This window comes from Ursus maritimus, unplaced genomic scaffold (assembly GCF_017311325.1).
Source record: "Ursus maritimus isolate PB19 unplaced genomic scaffold, ASM1731132v1 scaffold_2, whole genome shotgun sequence".
NCBI lineage: Eukaryota > Metazoa > Chordata > Mammalia > Carnivora > Ursidae > Ursus > Ursus maritimus.
The window spans coordinates 60,749,278-60,757,351 of record NW_024424452.1 but is presented as its reverse complement, the minus strand read 5'-3'; the positions used below and the strand labels follow the sequence as shown (position 1 = coordinate 60,757,351).

Genomic DNA, 8,074 nt, shown 5'->3' with positions numbered 1-8,074 from the left:
TATCTATCTATCTATCTATCTATCTATCTATCTATTTGAAAACCTTGAAATCCCAGGTTTCCTTCACTCACAGAACCTTCAGATGTGGCTTACTCCTTTATCTTTAAAGATAACATGCTTCATTCAGACTAGACTCTAGCCATAAGATCAGTAACTAGAATTGTCACTACACAGCCTGACAAAAGGCAATAACAGCTAAAGGAGGAAGAATACTATATCTTCAATGATCTGTAGGATTTAGTCCACATATACTATCTGGACGAGGAAAAGAATGGATCTGGTCGGAGCTAGAACAAAAGGTGCAGAACATAAAGTTGGCAAATATTATTAATATGTTAGCAATCTTCTGTATTAAGAGAGTAACAATATCAGCCTATCAAATGACTATGATTTGGGAGAGTACCTTGAAAACACTTTGGGTGAGAGGGGTACTGGCATTATCAGAAAAAAAGTGGTGGATGTTCTTGGTAGGATATATACAATCATAGATTTGACCATCTGGATAGCAAAAAGCATGACATAAAGGAGACAATAATGATGCTTAACCATCAGAAGCAGACTGTTTGCAATTCTTGTAAAGAATATCAATATGTGAGTAGTGGACAGATGAATGAGTCCTTAGAAATCCCTGGGATGGTCAAGAGAACATGGATTCCCTTGAGATAAAAATAAATAAGTAACCAAAAAAAGGAACTGCTTAATCTATACAAAAGAGAAGAGCTTATAACTGGCAGTCACCCTGGCTTAAAGTCACAAACTTTAAGCCAATTCAGATCTGAACCAGTTGAACCACAACTTGAATTGACTGACTAAAGAAGTATCCAGGACCCCAGGAGAAGGACCAGGCAAAGTTACGGCAAATATACACTGTAATGATTCCCTCAGTCCTCCCCCAAAAAGGGACTTATGGTGGTTTTCTAGAATGACTTTACTCACAACATGGGAACACCCAAACATTTCAAGGAATTCGGTTTTACCAATATAAAGACTCTGGGTCCCTAAAAAACAAAGCTTCCATGAAGTAACACAACAAATGCACAAATGAACATAAAACTCTAGATCTGCTGCCCCATCACTTTTGCCTCTTTGTCAAGGAACCACTAACCCAATCCTCAGGAATTAATGCTCTGGCTACAGAATGCAGCAAGGGAGGCAAGAACTGTGAAATATCTGAGATTTTTACCTTCCTTATAAAACAAGTTGTTATCCTGACACAGTTTCATAGATGTTAGAAAGGAACATTAGACTTCTGGGTCAGAGACAAAGGACACTGTTACTCAGGGCACAGTAGGCACCTTAACTTTCACGTTAACCTCAGTTCCTTCTACCTGCCATCCCACCAGGCAATATGAAAAGGCCCATCTGATGTCCTGAATGCCGAGGGCTTGGATTATAGCCAAAGAACCTCAAGCTTGGAAAGCTCCAGTCTTTTAAACTGGGGTGCTTGCAACCCTACCTCACTGTTGCCATGGAAAGACAGATTATTAAGAAAGAGACTGGTCAGTAAACCCATGGGTCCTCTGCCCTAGAGTGAGACACTATCTGTATATTCCAACACTTTGTTGTATAATCATCCTTGAAAAGATAGTATACAACTTAATATAAGCCATTCAAAAATGAAAGAGACTCATGGAGAATTATCTCCCAGCAACACCTAATCCTCATTTCTATACCAAATCACTACTGGTAGAATTTTCCCTTATGTGTATACTCTCTGCTGCTCTGATTCTGATTTCACTGACAGGGCTGAAACCAAATCAGTTTGAAATGTCTTATGTGGCATTTAACTAAAGCTATTATCAACAGGACCCTTACACCAAAATGATAACTTACACTATTAACTTCAATCTTGTACCCCACACTCTCAGCTGAATAAAACCTATAAACCATTAGCATTTAGCTAAGAAAGCTATGCTTTCTTACTTGGTTCTTCTTTCTACTTGGTTCAAAACATCAATTCAGAAACAGCAGGATATATTAAAGATCGCTCAGACTCCACATTGGACTACAAGTAAGGCAGTTCAACCAATTGAGCCTGACCTGCCTGGATGCCTTCCATGACTTTAAACACTTAAAGGGCTCATGACTAACCCTCAGATACAAGACACTATTTTTTCAGAGGTATGGAAATTAGTGCCTGGTTCCCTATACAAGAAATACAATCCCAATGACACACAAGGTACTCCTGGAAAGAAAGGGTTATTTACCATTATTGGGGACCCTTAAGTGGGACTACTTCCATTCCCAGTCATTTCATAGAGAAGAAATATCACCTTGCTGTTGGCATGAACAAAAAGGACATACTGGAATAACTTTCTTCGGGCAGTTTCTCCAAAAACAGATAAGATTCAACAATTCCAAGTGAACTAGGAACCATATGGTCTACCAGTTGTCTGGATGCACTTTGGACACACTATCAATCTTTGCCCCACAGGTCAAACTTGAGGAACTTCAAATAAAACTTTTGGGTGTTGTTGTGGTTATTGTAATGTCCCCATTTCCATAGGAGAGTAAACATTTTTATTTACAAAACAATTAGAAAAGCTTAATCTTTAGTAATTTGTAGTTTTTAAATGTTAATTGAAGTGCTAAACATACATTTTATGTCTCTTTCACATGTAGCAAAAATTGCAGATTACCAAAAATTCACATATGAATTAGTCTGTTTATAAAGTAATATTTTAAAATTAACATAAATACTTATTTTTCTACATATATTATGTAGTAATTAAAATGACAACTTGGGTAATATTAGAGCTCTGATTTAATTGAGGGATGTTTGGCTGATTACAAACAGTGTATTCATTTTATAAAAATGAAATTCTAATTAGTGTTGGCTTCCTGTCAAAATCAGTAATTAAGAAAGTTGTCAAAGTCAATCCTATTATTCATCTAGATAATGAAATTATTTAAACATCAAACATAAATGTTCTATTAGCTTGAGGAGTATAATTGTTGTTAACATTGCTCATAGGACTTAATAAACGTATCACATCAGCTACGTTATCTACCTAAATACCTGTACACAGATGCTTGTGATTAAGAATTTGTGAAGCTTTGTAAGATTAAGTGTGTGACTGAGATTGTTTTACAAATAATATTTAACTTTCTTGAGTTGGTACATGTGATATGAAAATATGGCTCTATATTTTTCTGAAAGTGAACCAGAATACTTTTTTATGATCTGCAAAAATAAACTGCACTTATTTAAAGTGTTCAATTTTATGATTTCTGGTATCTATATCCATGAACTCATTATCCATTACTAAACATATCCATCAATCCTGAAAGTTTTCTCCTGCCTATTTAATTCCTCCTTCCAGTCCTTCCCCATCCAAACCCTTTTCCAGGCAACCACTAATCTGTTTTTATTTCTCATTATATATTTGACTGAATTTTATATGAATACAATTATAGAGTAAGATTTTTGTCAGGATTCTTTTGTAATAATTATTTTGAGATTCATCCGTGTTGCGTTATTAGTAATCCATTCCTTTTTACTGCTAAGTAGTATTCCATTATATAGCTCTACCATAGTTTGTCAATCCATTCATCTCTTTTGGACATTTGGGTTGTTTTCAGGTTTTAGCTATTAAAAAGATGCTATGAATACCCATGCACAAGTCTTTGTATTGGGACATATGCTTGTATTTGGCTTGGATAAATACCTAGAAATACACAGATGATGGTAAGTCTATATTTTATGTTAAATTTTTTTTTCAAACTTCTAAACTTTTTTTCCTAAATGGAAAAACATGTACCATTTTATATTCCTACCCATAGGATATAAGAGTTTCAGTTCCCGCATATCATTGCATATGCTTGGTCTGAACAGGTTTTTTGTCTGTTTTTACTATTCTAATATGTAGGTAGTGGTATCATATTGTAATTTTAATTTACATTCCCCTAATGACTAATGATTTTGAACACCTTTCATGGACTTGTTTGCCCTCTGTGCATTTTCTTTAGTGAGTTATCTGCTGAAATGTCTTGCTTACTTTTTATTGATGTCTGCTTTTTCATTACTGAGTTTTGAGAATTCTCTGTACATTTTGGGTAGAAGTCTTTCATCAGGTATGTGATTTTCAAATATCTTCTTCCAGTCTTTCTTTTAATTCTCTTAATTAAAAAAAATAAAATATCTCTTGAAAGACATTCTTATTTTTTAACAAGTTCAATTTATATATATTTTTAAATAAATTGTACTTTGGCATATACATAAGACACAAAGATTTTCTCTGATTTTTTTTTTATTTTTAGAATTTAAAAATGTGTAACTTATTTTCATGTTGATGATACATTTTGAGTTATTTTTATTTTACTGACCATGGTATGCATTTAAGATTCTGTCTTTTTTCTTCATTTTGATATACAAATGGCTCAACACCTTTGTTTTAAAAGGTTATTCTCCCTATGTATCCTTTCTCTATGTACATTCTCTCTCTCTCTCTTTCTGTATATATCCACACACATATATCCACACACATCTCTAAACTGTCTATTCTCTTCCATTCATTTGTTAATCTTTTTTATATATCTTTATGTCAGTTCCATATTGACATGAAAAATAGTTTTATAATAAATCTTAAAATTAGACACTGTGAACCCTCAAAATGTTTGTTTTCAAAGTCATTTTGTTTATATTAGAACCTGTGAATTCCTAAATAAAATTTAAAATCATGGGTATTGAGGAGGGCACGTATTGCATGGAGCACTGGGTGTTATATGCAAACAATGAATCATGGAACACTACATCAAAAACTAATGATGTACTGCATGGTGACTAACATAACATAATAAAAAATGTTAAAAAAAAAATCAGCGGGGCACCTGGGTGGCTCAGTTGTTAAGCACATGCCTTTTGGTTCAGTCATGATCCCAGGGTCCTGGAATCAAGCCCCACATCAGCCTTCCTGCTCAGCAGGAGGCCTGCTTCTCCCTCTCCCACTCCCCTGCTTGTGCTCCCTCTCTTGCTGTCTCTCTCTCTCTCTGTCAAGTAAATAAAATCTTTAAAAAATAATAAAATAAAATTTAAAATCAGCTTATCATACTTTTTCTCTATTGTAAATAGTATCTTTTAAATTTTATTTTGGGGCTATCTATTGATAATATATAGAAATAGAAATTTTATATATTGTTCTTACACCTAAAAACAATATTCTTCTCAACTATAAGTTCTAGCAGATTTTTTGTTGGATTCCATTGAATTTTCTACTTGGGCAAGGATGTATTCTGTAAAAACTATTATACTTCTTCCTTTCTAGCCAGAATGCTTTTGTTTTTATTTTTCTCTTATTGCATTTGACAGCCCTTCAAATTCAATATTGAATAAAAGCAATAAAAGCAGACATTCTTCCTTTTTTTCCTGATCTTTAAAGTATTTAGTCTTAATCGTTACACATGATATTAGTGTTAAGTTTTTCACAGAGGGCCTTTGTCAAGTTGAGGAAGTTCCCTTGTGTTCTATTTGTTGAGAGTTTTTACTAGGAATGGCTTTTAGATTTGTCTATTTTCTAAAGATTGATTGATTGATTGATTGATCGATTTTGAGAGAAAGAGCCTGCAAGCAGGGGGAGGAGCAGAGGGAGAAAGGGAGGGAGAGAAAGAATCTCAAGCAGACTCTCCACCAGTGCTTAGCGCGACCCTGGGCTCAATCTCACAACCCTGGGATCATGACCTCAGCCAAAATCAATTGTCGGACACCCAAATGACTGAGCCCCCCAGGCGCCCCTAGATTTGTCTATTTTCTATGTTGTTGGACTTACTGTCATAAAATTGTTTATTATATTCCCTTATTAACATTTAATCTCCATAAAATCTTCTCATTTCTGCTATTTGTCATGTGTGTCTTTGTTTTTCTCTTTGTCTCCCTAGAGATCTGTCATTGTTATTGATCTTCTGAAAGAATCAACTTTCCCATCACCATTTTAAAATCCTGCTCCATACAAGGCTCCACTATCTCCTGCTGCTGTGACCCCCGAGTGCACACCAGCACCTCAGGGGACAGCCCCGCCACCACAGGGTACTTGAAGGAGTACAGCAACACAGAGGAATTCACAGAGGGATCCAAGAACAATGAGAGCACGAATCAGCGGATGACAGTACAATGTTTATTGGAGGCTTGAGCTGGGATACAAGTAAGAAAGTTCTGATTGAATATTTGTCTTTATTTGGGGAAGTTGTAGACTGTACAATTAAAACAGATCCAGTGACTAGAAGACCAAGAGGATTTGGATTTGTGTTTCTCAAAGATGCTGCTAGTGTTGATAAGGTTTTGAAACTGAAGGAACACAAACTGGATGGCACATTGATAGAACCCAAAAGGGCCAAAGCTTTAAAAGTGAAAGAACCCCCTGAAAAGTTTTTTGTGGGTGGAGTTAGACCAGATAGTTCTGAAGAACAAATTAAAGGATATTTTGGAGCCTTTGAAGAGATTGAAAATATTGAACTCCATGGATACAAAAACAAACGAAAGAAGAGGATTTTGTTTTATCATATATAGAGACGAAGAGCCAATAAAGAAATTATTAGAAAGCAGGTATCATTGGGGCACCTGGGTGGCTCAGGTGGTTAAGCATCTGCCTTTGGCTCAAGTCATGATCCCAGGGTCTTGGGATCGAGCCTCACTTTGGGCTCCCTGATCATCAGGGAGTCTGTGTCTCCCTCTTCCTGTTTCCCCCTTCCCCTGCTCATGCTCTCTCCAGCTCATTCTCTCTTAATAAAATAAAATAAACAAAATAAAATAATAAAATAAAAAGAGAAAGAAAGAAAGAAAGAAAGAAAGAAAGAAAGAAAGAAAGAAAGAAAGAAAGAAAGAAAGAAAGAAAAAGAGGGAGGGAAGGAACAAACAAACTGATATCATCAAATTGGTTCTGGGAAATGTGAAATCAAAGTTGTACAACACAAAGAGGTATATAGGCAGCAATAGCAACAAGAAAAAGGAGGAAGAAGTGCTGCAGCTTGTGGATGAGATGGTACGAGGGGTTGTGGAGGAGGTCAGGGCCAAAACTGGAACCAAGAATTTAATAACTCTTATGATCAAGCATATGGAAATTACAATAGTGCCTATGGTGGTGATCAAAACTATAGTGGCCACGGCGGGCATGATTATACTGGGTATAACTATGGGAACTATGGATATGGACAGGGACATACAGACTACAGTGGCCAACAGAGCACTTATGGCAAGGTGTCTGGAGGGGGTGGCAATCACCAAACAGTTTCCAGCCATACTAAAGGAGGATGCTGGAGAAAACAGGAGAAGACTGCTAAAGTTAACCCATCTTACAGGACAACATTGAAGGCTGGTGTTCTGTTGATCTAAGATGATTATTTTGTAGAAGACTTTCTACTGTACAAGACACAACTGTGATCAAATGTATATAGCTGCCAATTAATTTTCTTTGTTTTTACTTTGTCTTTTACAATCTGTACTATGACTTGATGTGGATTTGTGTTCACACAAATTTTATTTGTATGATTTCATGTTAAACCTCATGTAAATATTTCCTTATGTGAAATAAATAATAAATAAATATAAAAGAACCAACTTTTGGTTACTGTGATTTTCCCTATTACTTTTCTGTTTAATGATTTCCACTCTCACTTTTATTATTGTCTTTCTCCTCCCTTTGTAGGGTTTCGTTTGTTCTTCATTTTCTAGTTTTTGTCTGTTTAAAAATTTTATTTACTTATTAGAGAGAGAGAGAGCACAGGTGCATGAGGAAAGGGGAAGGGGCAGTGGGAGACAGGGGAAGCAGACTCCCTGCTGAGCAGGGAGCCCAATGCAGGGCTCAATTTGGGCGCGATCCCAGCACCTTGAGATCAGGACCTGAGCTGAAGGCAGACTCTTAATGGACTGAGTCACCCAGGCGCCCCTGTTTGTTTTAAATGGAAGTTGTGGTTCTTCATTTTAGAGCTCTCTTCTTTTCTTATATAGGTGTTATATAGTGCTTTAAATTATTTCCTAAGTATTGTTTTAGTAGAATCCCACAAATTTGGATAAATTGTTTTAACTTTTATACAGTAAAAAAAACCAATTTAATTTTATTTCTTCCTCAATGTTTGGATTGTT

General features: G+C 35.7%; 1 pseudogene; it reads left to right on the top strand.

The window, feature by feature from the left end:
• LOC103658263 overlaps positions 1–7,324 on the top strand; it is a 172,952-nt pseudogene extending 165,628 nt beyond the window's left edge.
• The last annotated feature ends 750 nt before the right edge of the window (positions 7,325–8,074 follow it).